The sequence below is a fragment of the Echeneis naucrates genome, chromosome 2 (assembly GCF_900963305.1).
Source record: "Echeneis naucrates chromosome 2, fEcheNa1.1, whole genome shotgun sequence".
Lineage (NCBI taxonomy): Eukaryota > Metazoa > Chordata > Actinopteri > Carangiformes > Echeneidae > Echeneis > Echeneis naucrates.
The window spans coordinates 4,060,408-4,082,477 of NC_042512.1; the positions used below are offsets into that span (position 1 = coordinate 4,060,408).

Below are 22,070 nucleotides of genomic sequence, written 5' to 3' on the forward strand. Positions count from 1 at the left end.
GAGACACCAAAGGAGCAACATTTAGGATAATTATAGCTGGAACAGCACGGTCGGTCAGCACGTTCGGCTGTTAACTGAAAGGATGGTGGTTCGAGCCCACCCAGGGACGTGTTTTGTTTAATTCACTGGTATTATAGTTCACACATGGAAGAACGGAGGGTTTTTAAGTTGATGCTCAGTTATCTCCATCTAGTGGACAGATGGTAGAAGTTGATTCCTGAAAAGAGGAAGTGACTTTTCCTCAGATCAAACTGTTGAAGGAGAACGAGCAGCTTCTTCCTCACTGACTCACTCAACCTCTGTCTCCTGGGTTTGGATTTAGGTCTGGGTCTGGGTCTGGGTCTAAGACCAGGTGGGCCTGCTCAGAGTCTCTGTGTTGGATGTGAGCTGCTGAAATCTCTGAACACCATGACACAGATAATATCAGTCTGATGTGTCATCTGTAATCCAGATGTTGTCAGCAACAAACAGATGTTCCTGACAGAAGCTGTGCTGATTCACTTCAACCAGCACATGAGCCTCTTTCTCAGGAGCACACACAGAAAAAATAAGATTTTCTATTCCAACAATATACGTGATGTCCTCGTGTATGAATGAATGTTTCACTGATGCAGATTTTTTCAGAACAACATCAACAACTAATAACTCCACAACGAGACTGTGTGACGTCACTGGAGATCAAAGGCATTTCCTGTCTTTCATTGATCTCCAACATGACACAGATGCATAAGTCATACTATTTCACGTTCGCATGAATCTTCAGCGTTGATTATGAAGCACAGGAAGTCTTTATCTTGTCCAACACCCTGATCTCTCAACTATCCACTCAGCTTGGAGCAATTTATCCTGTGTAGTCATCCTACCAAATTACCAAAGTGAACACAAGTGTAATGTGTATTCTGCAGCTGAGGTTGATGGTAAAGTGGTTTGTTTTAATGTAGGAGCAAAAGTTGAACAATATGGAGACTTTACTTGGGACAGTTGTCATTGGAAGCTTGTTCACATTGTGAAGCTTTTAAATGCAGTTTATTTTACTGAGGACAAAGAAAAAGACCGAATCACTTGTAGAGCTGCTGGTAAAACAGGGACAGTCTGAGATTGTTTGGACATCCTGACTGCACAAAAGAGAGAAATTTCAGGATTCCTGATCCAACAAACATTTGGCTCCTGGCCCAGTTTGGTTCTTTCTTCTGTCTGCAGAACTCAAAGGTATCTGGCAGGACCATGATTGTCTTTGGAGCTTCATTAACAGAGTGCACTCTACTGTGGAGGTCATGAGAAAAAAGTGGGAGGAGCCTTTGATCTCTTTGATGTCATTAGAACCTTTGTGACAGATCTTTGTGTTTTCTTCCTCTACAATAGAGACACAAACTGTCAGTACTGATGCTGAGCTGCTTAAAGTGTCTGTCTTGTAAACAGGACATTCTGCATCTCAGTCAGAGTTGACCTCACCCGAAGTACCCCATAACTCTTGCCAAATGACTTTTTATGACCTCCATTTCCCAATATTCTGCCTCCTCTTTCAACCACACCATAAAATATTGTGAGGTTGAATGCTGCACGCTGACTGGTTGTGTGTCCAAATGGCTTCAAAGACATCTTTCTGCCATTAACTCCTCCAAACCTTTGGACACAGCTTTGAGCTTTCTCACAGGTGACACAGGTGTGCTGTATTCAGGCTCCAGTTTCTTGGCGTGGGTTCAAATCCCACCACTGCCAGGTCATCTCTCTCTCTGCAATTATTTAATATAATAATATATATTATATTTAGAATATAATAATATACATTATATTATAATATATATATATATATATATATATATATATATATGATATTCACTTTGGGTTTGTTTCGAGAACATGGGGGTGATGGCTGGGGAATTAGCTCAAATGGTAGAGCGCTCGCTTAGCATGTGAGAGGTAGTGGGATCGATGCCCACATTCTCCACAAGACTTTAGCTCTTTGTTGGAACACAGCAACAAGTGAACTAAAAACAGCAGGTCCCTGAGTGGGCTTTGGAGGCTTTTGGTAAACAGGACATCCTGCATTCAAACCCCAGCAGTGCTTCACTCTCAGCTGTTACAGCTTTTACTTGCAATCTCTGGACAAGACAAGAGAAACAGTAATTTAGTGGTTGTTGCGCAGACGGAAATTTGGTGATTGACCGCTTTGCACAGGACAAAAACTTTGTTAAGAGTCATGATGGTCAGCAACTGATATTGGCGAAATAACATAAGGGCTCGTCCAGGATTTGAACCCAGGACCTCTCGCACCCTAAGAATTCAAACCCCAGCAGTGCTGTGGTTCAGACTTTACAGTAGGTTTTCAGTCAGACCTGCTGATCTGCAGTGATGGGCTGTGTGTGTTTATGGGGGGTGTAGCTCAGTGAAGAACTCACTGATTCTGACAATGAGACCATGGCCCAGTGACCACGTGGCCTAATGGACAAGGCGTCTGACTTCGGATCAGAAGACTGAGGGTTCGAGTCCCTTCGTGGTTGGAAAATTATGTATTACAGGTTATACCATACTTAAGGGTTCTGGTGAAACCAAAAAAGGGGCAGTGCAACTGCCGTAACATTCAACGTGTAGTGGCAGTGATCAGCAAGTTGATCAATGTAGTTTGTTATTTGCTGAACTAATTTGTTCAGTTAACTGAGTCATTCATGGATTGTGTATCTTTGAAAGATAACATGTAACCTCTCATGTAACCAGATTACAACTTCAGTTTGTGACCACTAAAGTTGTGTAGTTATTGTAGGCTAGACTAGGCTGCAGCCTCTCTGTGTCAAACTTTATTTTGTGTTCATGATTATACTGATGATAATCATTATTTTCACACTTTGGTTCCATTTTTTCTTCCTGTCTCAATCTGATGTTCTTTTGATTTAGGCTCCATGAGTGTGACTGAGTGTCTTTGTTCCCATTTGTGTTTCCGGATGGGCTCGTCCGGGATTTGAACCATCATCTGATCTTCACAAATACAGAGATAAAGAACGTCCCTGGGTGGGCTTGAACCACCATCCTTTTGGTTAACAGCCGAACACGCTGACCGATTGCACCACAGAGACATGTTGAGCCGCCCCTCTGACAGCCTGCTGTTCCAATTATCCTAAAAGTCAGAGTTTAGGTCCATCTTCTCCTCAGCTACTGACCTGGTTTTGATTCCTGGTCATTGCATTGTTGATGGTGAACTCACGGTTGTTAAAAGTGCCTTTTCCAAGCTTAACTGCAATGTCCTGAAACAGTGTGGGGAATTAGCTCAAATGGTAGAGCGCACAAGCACAAGGCTAACTCTTTGTTGGAGGTGAAGCCAAGTGACTTCAACATCCCTCCTAAAGCCAACACTGGCTTCATTTGGACTGTGCTCACCAACAGAGTTGCCAGATTGGGCTTCATTGGGCAGACAAGATGAGAATTGGGCTGCTTGTGAATACGTGTGTAGCTCTTTGTTTAAATATTGTCAGCAATGTTACAGAACAAACTAAAAGCACATTGTCCAAAAAAAGATTTATCTCAGCTTATTCCCCACGCTGTTGGTCAGTAGCTTGGAAGGCAGCCATGCTGACCACAATACCACCATCACATGAAAAGAACATGAGATTTAACAGATTCTCTCCTTGTGAATCAAGGAGACTAGACCAGAGACCTTCCATCCTTGTTTCTACACACATAGATTGCTGAAAGTGAAACTGCTTCCGCACAACAATAAGTTCTTGGGTTCAGTTCCCGGCCTGGAGCTGCATGTAGGGTGGAGCCAGGTGATCAGAATGAGGATGCAACTTTAAGGAGGAGATTGGAGTTGTTCTTTGGGTATTCAGACAGGAAGTGTCATTTCTCCTAACATGTAGCATGATTCTTGGACGTCAGGAGTAAAGGCAGCAACTCCAACAGTTCATCCAATATGACCAGGACTGTGGCAGTAAAAAGAAGAAGCATGAAAGAATCCTACCAACCGTTGTTGGTAGGATTTGAACCTGCAATACAGACAAACCAGGTTCAGTCCAAATAGTTCCAGTTTTGTTGTTGCTTCTGTCTGCAGAACTTAAAGGTATCTGGCAGGACCATGATTGTCTTTTGAGCTTCTTTAACACAGTAGCACTCTACTGTGGAGGTCATGAGAAAAAAGTGGGAGGAGTCTTTGATCTCTTTGATGTCATTAGAACCTTTGTGACATCACAGAATCAGCATCTCCTTTGATGGTTACTGATGGAACAGGAAAAGAGGCGTGGGTTCAAATCCCACCAAATCCCACCACTGCCAATTGAACCCAGGCCTCTCACATGGGAGGCGAGAATTCTACCACTGAACCACCAATGCTGACTGCACAGCCAAACCCACCTCCAATATGATGGCAATGCAGAGTAGAGCGTAGCATATCTCCACTTGTCATATGGAAGACCACGTTTTAAAATTCACATAACAGTCTGTCTTTTGTGGGCGTTTCGTGTGCTTGTAGCAACCTGGCTAGTTGGTAGAGCATGAGAGTCTAAATCTCAGGGTTGTGGGTTTGAGCCCCACGTTGGGTGATTAAATAGCTTTATAGACCTGAAGATACCCAGCAGAACTCTGCCTCTGCCAGCTGGCCTTCTTCCACAGTGGATCCTGGTGCCATGTGTTCACCAGGCAGGTGATGCCCCCTGACTGGATCTGCAGCTCAGCTGCCTCATACACAGCTGACTGCTGTGCACTGTGTAGCTGACACTGTCCTATCAAAGCTAGCATTAACGTTTCTGTTTCCTCATCAGAGACTGCCAGCAGGACCCATGTGTCAGGGTGGCCGAGTGGTCTAAGGCGCCAGACTCAAGGTTAGCTCCTTCCTGCACTAAAGGGCATTCTGGTCTCTGAATGGAGACGTGGGTTCAAATCCCACTCCTGACAAAGGGAGGATTTTTGCAAAATTTGTGATCCAAACTCTTCCAAAGTGGATGAAAAAGCCGTATAAAATGTGAATTTGACTTTTTCACAATAAAGGAGTTAAGACTGAAAACACTACAGTCTGTGGCTCCCTGTGGTAGGAATGGACAGCAGTTGTTGGACTAAAGATAACTCAGCTGTTACTGAATCATCTGTAGCTCAGTCAGTGGAGCATCAGAAAGGAGCAGCTGTTCTAATCCGAGTCTCTCCCAGATGTCTGAGCTCCTCAGAAACCTGTCTAACGTAGCTGAGTTAGATGTAACTAAGTGAAGTTTTCAAGAAGGACTCTGCTAATCATTTCGATTGAATGTTGTGAGTTCTTACCTGATCTCTGGAGATTATTTGCTGCAGGAAGATGGAAGGTTGTTTCAAGACTCACGAGTAATGACTTCACAGCATTTCGTTTCCAGCACAACTTCCTAAACTTGTTTTTGGTCCTTTTCTTTCACATTCTGTGGAGGAGATCTGGAGATGTGGAAAATCCAACTTGGGATGTGCTCTTTGACTTTGTTGACACACATGACAGTCTGTACCTTTTACAAATTTTTGGAGCATGTGTGCAAGTGACAGCCCGGCTAACTCAGTCGGTAGAGCCCCAGTGGGGTTATGGGCCCAGCACGCTTCCGCTGCGCCACTCTGCTCATAGCTGGCTGAGCTGCAGTCTCCTCTGACGCTGTGGGTTCAACTCTGACACCTGACAGCCCCAGTGGCCTAATGGATAAGGCACTGGCCTCCTAAGCCAGGGATTGTGGGTTCGAGTCCCATCTGGGGTGGTTTACAGCAGAGTGGCGCAGCGGAAGCGTGCTGGGCCCATAACCCAGAGGTCGATGGATCAAAACCATCCTCTGCTAACAGCTCTTTAGCAACAGCTAGCTGTTCACGATCCAATGTTTGTCGTTTCCTGTAAATCAGTGCTGCTTGAAAAACTCCTGACATTTTCCAGCTGAAGTCATGTCTCATAATGTAAAGGAACATTCAGTGTGTGCTCATGTTTATCTTTCTGCGTTCTCCCCCTTGATGCGTGGATTCAAATCCCACCTCTGATGGAAGCTGCTTTTCCTTTCACCTCTACTGCTGTAATGTGTATTTTGGGGACAAATGTATTTAATATTTTTTGCTCTCCGTGTATGAGTCCTTTCTATCCACAACATCTAACATTAGGAGCAAGGCACTGCTGGGATTTGAACCCAGGATCTCATTATTTACACACAGCACATTCAGGACATTAATGTGACAGTTTATTTTATGCTAAAGAAAATCCTTTGTTATTTGTCACAGTGGACTTGGCTCATCATATTTTGCTGACTAACTGGTATTGGAATTGTAAGCTCCTTATTTTGGCCTTCTCTTGTTGCCGTATCTCCAAAGAGCTAAAGTCATGCATAGAAAATTAATCTTAATGACCTGACAACAACTCTGAAAGCAGATACAACACATCCAGATAACCTTTGAATTAAACTTCAACAGGTTTGATTGATATATGGACCTGAAGTCAGACGTTTAGGATTACTCTACCTAGAATAGCAGGCTGCAACATGGACAGCTGAACACAGAAGACAATGAGATGTGAACCCACACACAGGATACAGTAGATTAGCAGTCCATCACCTTAAACACTCTGCCACCTCAGCATGCAGCGACCTGGACTGTGTGTGAATAGGCGGATAGTTCACTGCTCACATTAATGTATCTATCAGCAATGAAGGAGAGAGTCGTCGGCCACCTCGTCATGTTTGTTGTCAATTTGTTGTCTGAATGTTAGACTGAGCAGCGGTTCTGCTTTGAGTGGCCTTTTGTTTTGATGAACATCTACCACTGATCTACATCCTCTTTGGACCTTTACCTAACCACAGAGGTCGGTGAGCATCTATTTTGGGTGTTATTCTGAATCACTATCACACTGAATCAGACAAGACTCCACAAGAATTTTGCTTACCTGAGCACTGACTTGGCTGTTGAATTCACTAAGTGCTACTTGTTGAGGCAGTGCTGACTGACAAAGGCAACAGCAGGTTTGGTGGGAGCCATAACTGCCACCACAAAGTGAAAGTCGCAATTAACTACGCAACCTCAACGTTTACTTGAGTTTTGAATTTAATAGTGTTATTTCTTGGTGCTGTGTTTCCTACCAAACACAACAAGTCATGGAATTGATGTCTTCTTAGACGTTAGATGACTTCAATTACAGAATCTATTGATTCACTCCAATCAGAGACACTGATGAATTCTTTGTCTTTCGCTCTGGTATTTCTATACATATATCATAAATATCATATATATATATTATAATATAATGTATATTATTATATTATAAATATAATATATTAAATAATGGCAGAGAGAGAGATGACCTGGCAGTGGTGGGATTTCAACCCACGGCAAGAGACTGGAGCCTGAATACAGCACACCTGTGTCACCTGTGAGAAAGCTCAAAGCTGTGTCCAAAGGTTTGGAGGAGTTCATGGCAAAAAGATGTGTTTGAAGCCATTTGGACACACAAGCAGTCAGCGTGCAGCATTCAACCTCACAATATTTCATGTGGTTGTGGTTGAAAGACGAGGCAGAACATTGGAAATGTAGGTCAAACAAGCAGGTCATAAAAAGTCATTTGGCAAGAGTTATGGGGTACTTCGGGTGAGGTCAACTCTGACTGAGAGCGAAGCTCTGCTGGGGTTTGAATGCAGAATGTCCTGTTTACAAGACAGACAGTTTAAGCAGCTCAGCATCAGTACTGACAGTTTGTGTCTGTATCGTAGAGGAAGAAAACACAAAGGTCTGTCACAAAGGTTCTAATGACATCAAAGAGATCAAAGGCTCCTCCCACTTTTTCTCATGACCTCCACAGTAGAGTGCACTCTGTTAATGAAGCTCCAAAGACAAACATGGTCCTGCCAGATACCTTTGAGTTCTGCAGACAGAAGAAAGAACCAAACTGGGCCAGGAGCCCAATGTTTGTTGGATCAGGAATCCTGAAATGTCTCTCTTTTGTGCAGTCAGGATGTCCAAGCAATCTCAGACTGTCCCTGTTTTACCAGCAGCTCCACAAGTGAATTGGTCTTTTTTTGTTATAGATATAACAGACACAGCTTTAGTTAATAATGAGAATTTAGTGGTTTAAAGCTCAAATCCTTGAACACTGTCTGGTTAACATGTTTCGGTGATATTAGACTTCTATGGACCATTTCACTGCACTGGACCATTTTTGCAGAATCAACAACTAATAACTCCACAACGAGACTGTGTGACATCACTGGAGATCAAAGGCATTTCCTGTCTTTCATTGATGCCCCACGTGACACAGATGGATACGTCACACTCTCACGGTCGCTTCAAATGAATGAGTGCATGCAGTTTCTGTTGTGTAGTGACCATCATGACTCTTACCAAAGTTTGTCTCCTGTTAAAAAAGGGCAATCACCACATTTCAATCTGCTCAACAGCAGGGTACAACTCAGACAGACTAAAGCCAGCTGACCACCGACGAGGATGGGATTCGAACCCACGCGTGCAGAGCACAATGGATTAGCAGTCCATCGCCTTAACCACTCGGCCACCTCGTCATGAACCCAAAGGTACATGTGATGACAAAAAAACAGCCATTGGGAAGAAGCTGCAGCACCTGGACAGGGACTTGAACCCTGGATCCTCAGATTAAAAGTCTGATGCTCTTCAATAAGATCTGACTTCATTTTCCAAGCTGCCCCCTCGTGGTCATTTGATACACTGCAGGTGGAAATCCCAGTACCTTTTAACCACCACACCCACTTTGACAGAAAGTGGAAGCCTCACTGCCAGACCACATGGGACATATTGGACTGTACGACCCAATGGAGCTGAACAAAGGGGCGATCCCTGATGATCGCCTCACATAAGAAGCATGTCACATGTTTTTCCAACATGTTCTCACTCCCAATGTGTCAACAGGCTCAGGGAGCACTCTTTATCCGTCATTCTGGACGAGTTGGGTAGCCTGACTGACGAACATAGAACTCCCATAACGTTGGAAATTGCTGCCGGGCTTCCCCCCTAACTCTTTGCTGTCATGGTAACATGACGTTTCCTGTCATTTAAAACGTCATTAATGTTGTCATTTGGCTGTTTTATATGGTTATATTTATTAGGTTTTAGAAATTGAATATAGAATCCAATTAGTTTATTGAAAACTATAACCCATTATAAATGAAGTTTTTTTCTATTTCAACAGTGAGTGACGTTTTATTTTTTTATTTATGTAAGATGGAAGATGGAAAGACAGCTAAACGGTTGCTGTGGCCGGACAAGGGGGCCGATTTTATTTAATTTCTGAACCATCACAACAACTTAATAATTAATTTTAATCATTGGATGTTCCTCCTATATCATATTTGGTATCATATTGATTTTAAATGGGTACTTTTTTCACGAGCCCTGAATGTTACGTTGCCAATGTCACTGCCTGACCATCATGACTCTTCCCAAAGTTTGTCTCTGTTTAGTTTGATTGATAGTTTTTTTCACTGACTTATGTCGAGTTAAATGAAACACTCTTGTCCCGTGAGTTTAAAGAAGTATTAATCCGTTGGTTAAAAACCCCAGTGTGCCATTTATGAGTCAGTATGTTCTGTTCATTTATGTTTAAGCTTCAGTCTCCTTATGCTTAGTTGACCTTTCTTAAATAGGACCTATATTTCTCAATTTTTTAGAGTTATATTTCCTAATGATGTAAATTGTTCTTTGTTGTGACATTGTTTCTTTTAATTAAAAAAAAATATCTTCTTTCATACCTTTGACCTTTTCTGTTTGATCCCCATCAGTGCTCATGAGTTTAATATATAGAAAACCTAAAGTAGGATTTGATTCCATAACAACAGGACAAAGTGTGTCATTAATCGTCTGGATTCTACAGACTGAGGAGTTCATGTTCTGATAGATTTATTTTACAGCTGTAGTAACAATAAATCTCCAGCAGGTGGAAGTATTGCTGCTCAGATGTCATGTACACTGTGGGACACACAATACTCACAGAGGACTTTATTGTGCTGCAGTGAGATGTATAAAAAGCTCCAGTTCTACAGTCAGAAGATGTCCAGTCTGAAGTTGGATGAGTTCTGACTGCAGAAGAAAGTTTCAGAGCGTCTTCCAATGGCTGATTATTGATCTGTGATCAGGTTATGAGCTATAAACACTGATCATCTTCAGGTTGGTACAACAATCAATCAAACATGCTGCTTTCTGGATCGTAACATTAATAATCAGAACAAGTGTTGACAAAAAATGCTGTCTGTGACATTTACATTAGAATTCCAAACAATATGTAAACTCCATGTCTGAATAGAGGTGGATGTGTGAACGTGTGTTAAAATCAGAGAGAATTTACACTCATTCAACTCAAATCCAGGAACATCCCAAACATGACTATTAGTCCTGTCTGAGAGTTTCCTCCACTGACAGCAAACATACTGTATATCCATACTGATCACTGTGATCAGGTTTGAATCATCTCTGTGAGAATCCCACATGAAGCTGTCAGTCCTGCTGGATACACACACATCCCACTGAACACATTTTACCTCACTATCATATGAAGAAATATCACAAACCAGATGAACTTCTCAATGTGATGATCAGAGAGCCTTTAGAGTTCATCATCATATGATAGAAACATCCAAACAGCTCCATCTGCTGGTTCTGCTCTGTTTTATGAATGTGTCCCAAACTGCACACACACTGAATTACACAATAAAGCTCTAACGGAGATGATCAGAATCAGAAACACTTTATTCAAAATTCTGCTGTTTGGTGTCTAATCTTCTAACAGTTCAGGAGTTGTAAAGTGGGAATGAATGATTTTCTGGATCTTTCCGTCCTACATGGTAAATAGATGAACAGTCCACCGCTGTGGTTTCTCTGATCCACTAGGATGGTATGAAGTGGACGGTCCGAGTATTTTAGGATGCTCTCTGCCTTCCTCTGTGTGGATCACTACGCAAACCAATTCCTATGTAAAAATCGCTGTTTTGTCAAGTCTCAGTACAAACGTAGAAAACAGGACGTTGACTTGCTGTAAAATGTCTCCTGTTGATTCACGGTCACACAGCTGATCAGCTGACTTCTGGTCCTCTGAGGTGGAGAGAAATGAACAGATCTGTAGATACTGAGGAGACAGAACTTCACAACTCTGACAGAGAAGCTGCTGTTGTGTCTTTAAACTGGAAAAGTGAGATAACACTTGCTATGTGATTCTTTATACTTGTCTATGTCATAGAAGTCATGTAAACCAGAGAGTGTTCAAAGAACTGAGGTTCTACTAACTCCTCATTATTAACTAAAGCTGTGCCCCGTTTGAGGCTCCAACTCACGACCTTCAGATTATGAGACTGACGCGCTGCCTACTGCGCCAACGAGGCCTGACTGACTAAAAGACCTCAGACCTGTCAGGAGCACCCCGCACAACACGGGCTGAACCAGCCACACACCGGGCAGGCCGGTATGATGTACAGCACAGAAGTGCAAAGCTCTGGAATAAATCCTATTTTAGCCACTCTCCCTTTTTTCAGAGGCTGTTTGAATCAACACATGATGATTAACACACATCCATGTTAAACATGACAATCTTTTCTCTTTTTGATTCCCCATTCTTCATTGACATCTCTCTGCACAGCTACAATTACAGTTTCAATCAGACTGTATTAGCTGTTTATTGATTTGTTGGCTGTTTGCTGCACTGTTAAAAAGGAGGCTTGACTATTTTTTTACAAAGTGAAAACATAAACCCCCCAAAAACATTTGTATTTTGAAGCGTTCCTTTCTCGAAGGGTGACCTGACTGTGAGTTTAATGCTTTAAAATGCAGGCACTGGATGTTTAAAAGGAAACTTTTTTACAAATGAACAGCGAGCTTGTACTCGGGTGATTTGTGTTTGATAGATCAGCACCTGACTGGATCCTCATCCAACTTCAGCAATGCAGATAAAGGTCTGCAAATGCAAATCTCACACAGAGCAATGTAGAACACTGTTTATGATCTGCATCTTTGCTTTCTTCTGTTCACACAGTACCTTGCAATATGAAAGACCATATTTTATATATTAATATATATATTATATATTAATGTTTAACATTCGTTTTTACTGTGTGCTGCAAAAGTTTATCAAATAATGGAAAAATAAAAAACTATTATCAATATAATTATTCGTAACAAGCAAGTGGAAAGTTTAGAATCATTATGATACAGTCTAACTGATAAAGCTCAATTAACTTCAATATGTTCATTTAAGCGTTTTATACATTTTCATGTATTTTTTTACAATGTGAAAACATAAAAAAAGTTTGTATTTTTAAGTATTCCTTTCTTCATTTCTTTATCAAGAATGATCTGACTTTGAGTTTAATGCTTTAAAATGGAGGCACTGAATGTTTAAAAGGTAGATTTTTTACAAATGAACAGCGAGCTCGTACTTTGGTGATTAATGTTTGATATAACAGCACGTGACTAGATCCTCATCTAACTTCCTCTACTGAAGTCCCATTAAAAGGACACAGCAGTCTCTCTGCACAGTCTTCATGTCTCCCTTTGGAGCAGCCTGAAGTTTTGTGGCCTCTCCTAATGAGGCACACCTGTCCTGCATTTCCCGCCAATCAGCCCACATAGATTCCGTCCTCGGACTTCTCTTCAGTGCCGGAGTATCCTGTCTGTTCTTGTTGGTACCACTGCTCTATTATTGTTATTATTATTATTATTATTATTGTATTATTGTTACTTTGTTAGTTTTTCAGAAAGTCGAGCTCAGTCTGTGTTTCCTCTTTTTGTTGGACTTTTGTATCCCTACCGGACTATTTCTGTTGGACTCTAACTGTAGATAAAGACCCTAACCCTTTTACCGGATCTGTTTCTCTGTTGGCGTCTTTTTTTTTTTTTAAGTGACCCGTAACACCTCGCTGACAAACAGCAGCAGTACAACAACAAACCCAAAAACAGGTTGGAGCGGTTTTAATGTTTCATACTTTGGACTCTGAAGTTTTAACTACTGAAGTAACTTTTCCTCAGATCAAACAGACACCAGGACCGATGAGGGAGAACAAGCAGCTTCTTCTCTTCACATGAAGCTGGAAAGTGTCAGAAAGTCTCCCTGAAGTGAGTTCAGCAGGTGAGAATCTGTAAATGTGTGAACAGGATCACTGTGATCACATTGTGTTGTTTCACTGTTTGACTGGACAGGAGAACTTTTCTGGATGCTGATTGGCTGTTTTCAGATGTGTAAATATCTCTCTCGTTGAGTTAAAGGTAAATGATTTGAGGATAAGTTGTATTTTATGCCCATTAATGAATCAACAGAGCACTGACCTTGTGAGTTAACTTTTATTGATTTATTTTTTTTTCTGCCTTTTTCCTCATACTTTACCACCACAGGTTGTGTCAACTTTGGACAGTTTAATGACAGAACTGGTCTGACAGCTCAGATATGACTGAAGCTGTCTTTGTCCTTCAAAGAACAACATCAATAATTATCACTAACAATAGCACAGACTTGTCTTACCAGGAAGTGTGATTTCTCAGAAATGAAGTATTGTAAAACAGATGTAGTATTTAATCTATTTCCAATTTATATCACCAAGACATTTTTTTTTTATTTTTTTTTTTTTTGTGTCAATACAGTTGTGCTGGATTCGAAAACAAATACAACTTTTGTGATAAATGTAACACATTTGGGATTATACTTTGATACCAAATGTAGAGCTGCTGTCACAGATAAAGATGGTTTGCTTTGGTAGGTAGTTCTTCCATGTTAATGAGACATGAGAGAATCACATCAGGCAGATGCCCAACTGTAACTGCACTGGTTGTAAAATAATGCTGCGTTCCAGACAACTCGGAAATTTCACAGTTGAAATCTCCGAGTTTGGACCTCCAAAGCGTTCCACACAAGTTACAGCTTTTGCTTGAGCGCAAATAATTCTGGAATGTAAACAAGCCAACATGATGGACACTGTTAAAATGTATATCGAAATCACTTCGAATACCAAAGGTGTCTGCAACTTGGTCATTTGAGTGACACGGAGGAGGGTAAACTGCGCATAAGTTAACAGAAGCTTGTATTTATGTTATTTTGAAACACATTGATTGACAATACAAGATTAATGAAGAGATTGTAGTACTTTTACGTTGTTCTAAAGTATGTGTGTCTCACACAGTACCACCGCATCCCTGGAACTGCCATATTGTTTCAGAAACGATCTGATGTCACAAGTCAGAACTCGTAGTACACCGGTTAGGTACGAGTTCATGGGTGGGAAGTTACAAGTTCGACTTCCAGTGCACTTTAAAGAGTTAGTTGGGGGAAAACACGAGTTACAGGCTGCCTGGAGTGCAGTAGAAGTTTGATTGTATTGAAATCTATGGAGAAATAGCAGTACATGTAATTGGCAACAGCTACCCATCTGGTAGCTTCCAGACTTCATGGTTCTGACAGGTGTCAACAATGGAGAACAACAATCTGGATTATTTACACTGAAGCTAAATACACTCCAGCTAACTAAGGTCAGATAGCTGATAGTGGTCCTTTTATGTTCAGGGTCAGCTTGATATTTCATTACCAGCATAAACCATAAAACCCTGGTGCTCAGTCATTAGAAAATGGGGGGTTATTTATTTAGAGATATATCATATGTTGTATCAGAAAGTTGTTTAAAAGTCTTCTGTGCAGACAAGTTGTTTTTTTTTTTTTTTTCCCCCCCGTCTTTTGTTTTCTTTAAAGAATTCAGGCGTTTTAACTGGTAGAGTAACTGAACACCAAATAAAATACATGTGTGCTTCAGTAATTATATGAACCATGATGGGAATTAATTCATATATTTAGTTTAAATACTGTTTGTATGATATTTGAGCATTTCTCTTTATTGGTACTGTATTTTTGAACACATATTTTACTCTTCTGCTGAACCACATTTAATTGACAGCTTAAGTCAAAAACAAATATTTGAATGCAAACATTTGGGAACTCGTCAAAGAAACATTAAGACCTGTCACTCATGACTTTGCAATTGTGATAACTTAAAACACAAGTTAACACAATTTCCTTTTTGTGTGTCCTCTGGGTCAGACAGTAAAGTGAAGGCGGCCCCTGATTATTAATACCAACCTTATCTGTTTATTCATTTTGTTCTTGTTCTAATATAAAGTAAGATTCACAGAGTAACGTCAAGAATTTAAATTTTAAATCACCAGACTTAAACCGGTTTTATTTTTGGAAAGATGATCAACAAATGAATCTTAACTTATTAACTTTGAACTGGTACGCTGTGTTTCTGTTGAGGTGTGACAGAACAAACATGTCTGAACTTGTCAGATTCTTTGGATGAACTTCTCTAAGAGAATTTAACTCTTACTGTTAATGGTTCACTCTGAGTATTTCCAGATACAGTGAGGCCATTGAAGGTTTAGAGCAGCACTCATTGATTTTATTGTTGGATTATTTGAAGCAAAACAGAAATATTCACGTTATCACATAGTCTGATCAATAAGGTGCCATGAATTAAATCGCAGCTCCATCAACACATCCTACAGTCAGATACCACCATCTAGTGGACAGAGAGAAGCACCATCAGAGCTGAGATACATTTCTCTGAAACTTCCTGATTATTGACATATCGGACTGATTAGTTAATTGTGGAGGCACAGTATTTAAATAATGTGTCAAACAAAGAAACAAATGTTTAAGGTGCATCCTAAACATCAGATGGGAGAACCACCTACCTTGAATGTTGGGATGAACAGTCAACACTCTTGAATGCTGTTTCTGTATTTTCTCTCTGGTTTCAGTCAGATTCTGTAATAAATAATTTATTGTTGGGAGTTAAAGGCTGAAGTTAATGACGTATTAGTGACAGTAATGCTGATTGTGTCCTGTGATGTAAATCCTGTTGTAATGAATCTTTTTGTTGTGTTTGTGTGAAAGTGGAGGCTCAGCTATGAATCAGTGTGAGGACAGAGAGGAGGGAGCCCCTCCCTCTAAAACCACTCTGTGTGGGGAACATGAGAGTCAGACCAAAGCTCAGAGGTGAGATGAGGATCTCTAACTGTCCATCTGTCAGAGCTCAGCACTCAGATCACTGCTCCATCATTATTCACTCTCACTGTCACTTACATTTTTTACTGCTGAACCTTAGCTGCTTCAGTTTTTTCTTTTTTTTTCCACAGGGGGCTCAACCAGAATATGAAAATATGAAAATAATAATAAGAATAATAAGAATAATCATCATCACCTTTATTGGCGTTGTAACTTTCAGAAACATTCAAACTGTCAAAGTGACAAGTAAACTTAGTTTAAGAATTTAAACTATAAAATATTCTGTGATTCTTAGCTATACAAAGAAAAAACATTCTTAATTTTATTCTCAGTTTGTTTGTTGATTATTTTACTGTCAGCTTTATTTCTAGTTCTAGCAACCAGAAGTCAAGACCAGATTCTCCTGAACTGAGCTGCGTGTCCATGAAGAGTGATTGGTCTATGGATCGTCCTATTATGTTTAAGGGAGGACAACAGTCTGCTGTATCCAGCCGTGTGTCCATGAAGCTTGATCGGTCGATGGATGACTTTATCAAAGAAAAAAGGTAAAAGCTGATCATTTGTTGTTGTTTGACTCATTAAAGGTATCAAAGCTTGTCTATCAGTTTCTCTGGTGTTCATAGAAAACTCCTGGAACAAACTGTGTGTTTGTGTCTTTTCTCCTCAGAGTTCAGTCTGACAAACATCATCACACAGACCTGGACTCCATATTTATGGTGTGTAAATGTTCATCCAGTGACTACAACAGACACCAACAAAGACTTGAGTTTGAAGCTGCACTCTTTAGACCAGTAGAGCTTTACTCTGTGACAGACAGGAGTTGAAATGGGATTGAACAGGTTTGGGGTGGGAGAGAGTGGGAGAGGACTGGGAGTTGTAGTTCACCACAGAGCAATAATCCATCAGCCTCAACTGATATGTTCTGTATGAATATGGTCTGTTGGAGCCTTTTACAAAACATTTCTGCTCCTTCTTGTTTTAGTTTTAGTTGTTTTCCAGATAATTTCAACCGCGACTTAATAACAAAGACCAAAATTAGATTCAGTCCTGGACCTCCGTGGTCTCTACAGGGTTTAAAGATGGAATAATTCATCAGTGAACTAGTTCAGGTGGTCTGATCCATCTTCAGCCACAGTCACAGTTAATACCCTGAATTTTCACTTCCTAAGTTGATGTGTTGAAGGGCTGTATCAGTTTGGTCTTCATGTGATGATCAGGATCTCTGTGTTGTCAGAATCTAAAGTCAAACTTAGTAAGTTACACCAGTGAAGTTAGTTTAGTGAAGTCAGCAGGTCTGAATCTTTCTGTGTAGCTCTGGAAAGAGACGTGGCAGCAGATGATACAGCAGCAGCTAAAGTTGAACTCTGCTGACTGATGATCCATCAGTTTATACTGAGAGTGAACTTTACACAGGATGTTATTGTGTTCCAGCTGCTGGAGGAGAACATCGTCTGTTTTGTGAAGAATGAGCTGAAGAAAATCAAAAGGAGTCTGAGTCCAGATTACCCACAATTCATGAAGAATGAGGATGATGAGGTGGATGAAGAGCAGAGGAGGAGCAGAGAGGCATTTCTGAAGATCACAGTGAACTTCCTGAGGAGGATGAAGCAGGAGGAGCTGGCTGACTGTCTGCAGAGCAGTAAGAGGATTTAACATGATGGATCAATTAGACATTTACATCCCAGGAGATGGAGAGAAATATGGAATATTCTGATTCGTTAGGAGAAGTAAACACAACCCTTGTAGTTTGAATTTTTTAAATCCCTTCTGTTGTTTTGGTTCATTCAGAAACTCATAGTCTTGTTTGTCACCGTAAGCTCAAATCTGGCCTGAAGAAGAAGTTCCAGTGTGTGTTTGAGGGGATCTCTAAAGCAGGAAACCCAACCCTTCTGAATCAGATCTACACAGAGCTCTACATCACAGAGGGAGGGACTGGAGAGGTCAATGAGGAACATGAGGTCAGACAGATTGAAACAGCATCCAGGAAACAGGACAGAGCAGAAACAAGCATCAGACAAGAAGACATCTTTAAACCCCCACCTGGAAGAGACCAACCAATCAGAACAGTGATGACAAAGGGAGTGGCTGGCATTGGGAAAACCGTCTTAACACAGAAGTTCACTCTGGACTGGGCTGAAGACAAAGCCAACCAGGACATAGAGTTCACATTCCCCTTCACCTTCAGAGAGCTGAATGTGCTGAAAGAGAAGAAGTTCAGCTTGGTGGAACTTGTTCATCTCTTCTTCACTGAAACCAAAGAAGCAGGAATCTGCAGCTTTGATCACTTCCAGGTTGTGTTCATCTTTGACGGTCTGGATGAGTGTCGACTTCCTCTGGACTTCCACAACACTGAGGTCCTGACTGATCCTACAGAGTCCACCTCAGTGGACGTGCTGCTGACAAACCTCATCAGGGGGAAACTGCTTCCCTCTGCTCGCCTCTGGATAACCACACGACCTGCAGCAGCCAATCAGATCCCTCCTCAGTGTGTTGACATGGTGACAGAGGTCAGAGGGTTCAGTGACCCCCAGAAGGAGGAGTACTTCAGGAAGAGGTTCAGACATGAGGAGCAGGCCAGCAGGATCATCTCCCACATCAAGACCTCACGAAGCCTCCACATCATGTGCCACATCCCAGTCTTCTGCTGGATCACTGCTACAGTTCTGGAGGAGGTGTTGAAGACCAGAGAGGGAGGAGAGCTGCCCAAGACCCTGACTGAGATGTACATCCACTTCCTGGTGGTTCAGTCCAAACTGAAGAAGGTCAAGTACGATGGAGGAGCTGAGTCAGATCCTCACTGGAGTCCAGAGACCAGGAAGATGATTAAGTCTCTGGGAAAAGTGGCTTTTGAGCAGCTGCAGAAAGGAAACCTGATCTTCTATGAATCAGACCTGACAGAGTGTGGCATCGATATCAGAGCAGCATCAGTTTACTCAGGAGTGTTCACACAGATCTTCAAAGAGGAGACAGGGCTGTACCAGGACAAGGTCTTCTGCTTCGTCCATCTGAGTGTTCAGGAGTTTCTGGCTGCTCTTCATGTCCATCTGACCTTCATCAACTCTGGAGTCAGTCTGATGTCAGAAAAACAAACAACTCAAAAGTTTAAACTAATAAGGACTGGATCTAAAAGAACACGTCTCTACCAGAGTGCTGTGGATGAGGCCTTACAGAGTCCACATGGACACCTGGACTTGTTCCTCCGGTTCCTTCTGGGTCTTTCACTGCAGACCAACCAAACTCTCCTACGAGGCCTGGTGACACAGACAGGAAGTAGCTCAGAGACCAATCAGAAAACAGTCCAGTACATCAAGAAGATCAGTGAGAATCTGTCTCCAGAGAAAAGTATCAACCTGTTTCACTGTCTGAATGAACTGAATGATGGTTCTCTGGTGGAGGAGATCCAACAGTCCCTGAGATCAGGACGTCTCTCCACAGATAAACTGTCTCCTGCTCAATGGTCAGCTCTGGTCTTCATCTTACTGTCATCAGAAAAAGATCTGGACGTGTTTGACCTGAAGAAATACTCTGCTTCAGAGGAGGCTCTTCTGAGGCTGCTGCCAGTGGTCAAAGCCTCCAACAAAGCTCTGTATGTGCAAATAAATCCAAACAGATTAACAATATCTTTTTTTTTTTTTTTTTAGTTGAGACTCAGAAAGACATTTCTTTAATCACTTTATCTCGTTTTTCTAATTCTTCTTCAGACTGAGTAGCTGTAACCTCTCAGACAGAAGCTGTGAAGCTCTGTCCTCAGTCCTCAGCTCCCAGTCCTCTAGTCTGAGAGATCTGGACCTGAGCAACAACAACCTGCAGGATTCAGGAGTGAAGCTGCTGTGTGTTGAACTGAAGACTCCAAACTGTGAACTGGAAACTCTCAGGTCAGAATTCATGTTTGTGTCATAATATAATATATATTATTGTTTGTGTGTGTGTGTGTGTGTGTGTGTGTGTGTGTGTGTGTGTGTGTAATTTCATGAATTCTACTTTCTAAACCTTCAGCTCTGAACAGATGATGAAACATTGAACACTTTCAAACAGGAACTTTGTCTCCTAAAGTCACATCTTTTATTCTTTACTCAGGTTAAGAAGCTGCAGTTTGTCAGAGATCAGCTGTTCTTCTCTGGTCTCAGCTCTGAAGTCCAACCCCTCCCATCTCAGAAAACTGGACCTGAGTCAGAACAACTTGAAGGATTCAGGACTGAAGGATCTGTGTGGTTTTCTGAAGAGTCCTCACTGTAGACTGGAGACTCTGAGGTCAGACTCATGTTTTATTTCTGCTCTCAGATTAATATGATGTTACAGTTGTGGTGACTCTGACCTGCAGACAGGTTTATATTTATGAGGGAAAATCCTCTTCAGGTTTTTAAATTTAAACTGTTAAATGGTTAAAATTAACTTTTGAAAACAAATTATTAATTTGAAAATGACATTTTAATTTCACACAGTTTATACATCAATGTATTTTTGAAAGGGAACATCAGATAGTAATGTGTATTTGTATATTAATATGCTGATTTCAGTCTATGGTTCATTTCATTTATTCACGTGCCATTTCATTAAATGTCCCACCCACATGTGTTGCTGTAAAAACATAAACTCTCATACCTGCATATAAACAAACACATACATTATACTTTTCTCAAGTCATAATGGTACATTTTAAACAAAACAATCAACCAAAAGAAAATATTTTGCCATCTTTTCCAAACCTCAAAACGCTTTCAAGCCGGAATTTTGTCTCACATCTTTTATTCTTTACTCAGGTTGATGAACTGCAGGTTGTCAGAGATCAGCTGTTCTTTTCTGGTCTCAGCTCTGAAGTCCAACCCCTCCCATCTCAGAGAACTGGAGCTGAGTCAGAACAACCTGGAGTATTCAGACCTGAAGGATCTGTCTGATCTTGTGAAGAGTCCAGACTTCAGACTGGAGACTCTGAGGTCAGTAGAGTTGGACTCAGTTCATGTTCCTTTCAGTAATAATGTTTAAATCCAGTATCAGAACAAAGACTCAGTGTTTCCTGTGAACCTTCAAACTCCTCAGTGAAGCTGTGAGAGGAGAACAGAAACAGATTTCAGAATTAGACAGAAAGACAGAGAGAAAACAGTCAGCCAATCAGATCAGCCAGAGGACTGTTGTGATCATGTGACCATCAAATGAAGCAGATTCCAGCTGAAGAACTCAGAGATGTTCAGATTCTGGTCCTCATCCATCAAACTGTCAGATCTGAGCTGAGACTGTTTGTTCTCTGATCAGGTTCATCTGTCACAGCTCTGAGATCAGTCTGACTGAAAGCTGCACATCACTGATCTTCTTTCATCACACTGTCACCATGTGGTCTTTCTGCAGACCAGAATCCTGCCTGTCTTTCTGTCTGTCTGCCTGTCTGCCTGCCTGTCTGTCTGTCAGTCAGTCAGAGTCTCTCAGTTTAAATGGACCTTCAGTAAATCATCAGTAAAGTGATGAACCTTCATGACTCAGCTCTTTATCTCCACTGTGGACTCAGAGAAATGTGCTGAGTCAGCAGACTTGAGGTCTGAGAGTTTCCAGCTCAGTGTGTTCACTCCAACACGTTAACATGAGCTGAGAGGAAGCAGCTGCTGCACATCTGGACTGAACAGGACTGAAGTCCCTGCAGGTCTTTATGCTGGATCTGCATCACTGACTGACAGCTGATGGACAGAGTCAGGAAACACTGATGGATCTGCTCTCTTCTTCTCTACAGGTGGAAGTGGTGGCAGTGAAGAGGAAGGTGTGTGTTGATGGAGGATCAGCTGCTTCCTGATGATCCAGATGTTGCAGCAGCAGCTTGTCCAGACTCTGGACCATGTTCCTGGGAGGTGGAGAGGAGAGCTTCATCCAGCAGAGACTGACAGAGGAATCAGAACTGGTCTGAGAACAGAGTCCAGTCCACCATGATCCCAGAGACTCCTCAAGTCCTCCTCTCCTCTCAGCCAGCTCCTCCAAACTCCACCTGGGGTTTAGGTTCAGCTTCTTCTGGACCCTTTGGGCTGCTTTGGGGACATTTATACAAGCATTACTCTATAAAAGATGTCATTTTGTTGTGAAACGTGAATGTCAGTCGGCACTTTTTAAATTAGCATTTTCTTCCCTT

General features: G+C 41.5%; 5 non-coding genes across 5 annotated transcripts; 4 read left to right on the forward strand and 1 right to left on the reverse strand.

Annotated features, from left to right (window-relative positions):
• Window positions 1–1,875: 1,875 nt before the first annotated feature.
• trnaa-agc (transfer RNA alanine (anticodon AGC)) lies at window positions 1,876–1,948 on the forward strand. Its single transcript has one exon. It is a non-coding gene; the product is annotated as a tRNA-Ala (tRNA).
• Window positions 1,949–2,428: 480 nt separating this feature from the next.
• On the forward strand, window positions 2,429–2,501 carry trnar-ucg (transfer RNA arginine (anticodon UCG)). The gene has a single exon. It is a non-coding gene; the product is annotated as a tRNA-Arg (tRNA).
• A 2,269-nt stretch (window positions 2,502–4,770) lies between these two features.
• On the forward strand, window positions 4,771–4,881 carry trnal-caa (transfer RNA leucine (anticodon CAA)). Its single transcript has 2 exons — window positions 4,771–4,808; window positions 4,836–4,881. It is a non-coding gene; the product is annotated as a tRNA-Leu (tRNA).
• Window positions 4,882–5,617: 736 nt separating this feature from the next.
• On the forward strand, window positions 5,618–5,690 carry trnar-ccu (transfer RNA arginine (anticodon CCU)). Its single transcript has one exon. It is a non-coding gene; the product is annotated as a tRNA-Arg (tRNA).
• Window positions 5,691–8,395: 2,705 nt separating this feature from the next.
• Window positions 8,396–8,477, reverse strand: trnas-gcu (transfer RNA serine (anticodon GCU)). Its single transcript has one exon. It is a non-coding gene; the product is annotated as a tRNA-Ser (tRNA).
• Between the last annotated feature and the right edge of the window lie 13,593 nt (window positions 8,478–22,070).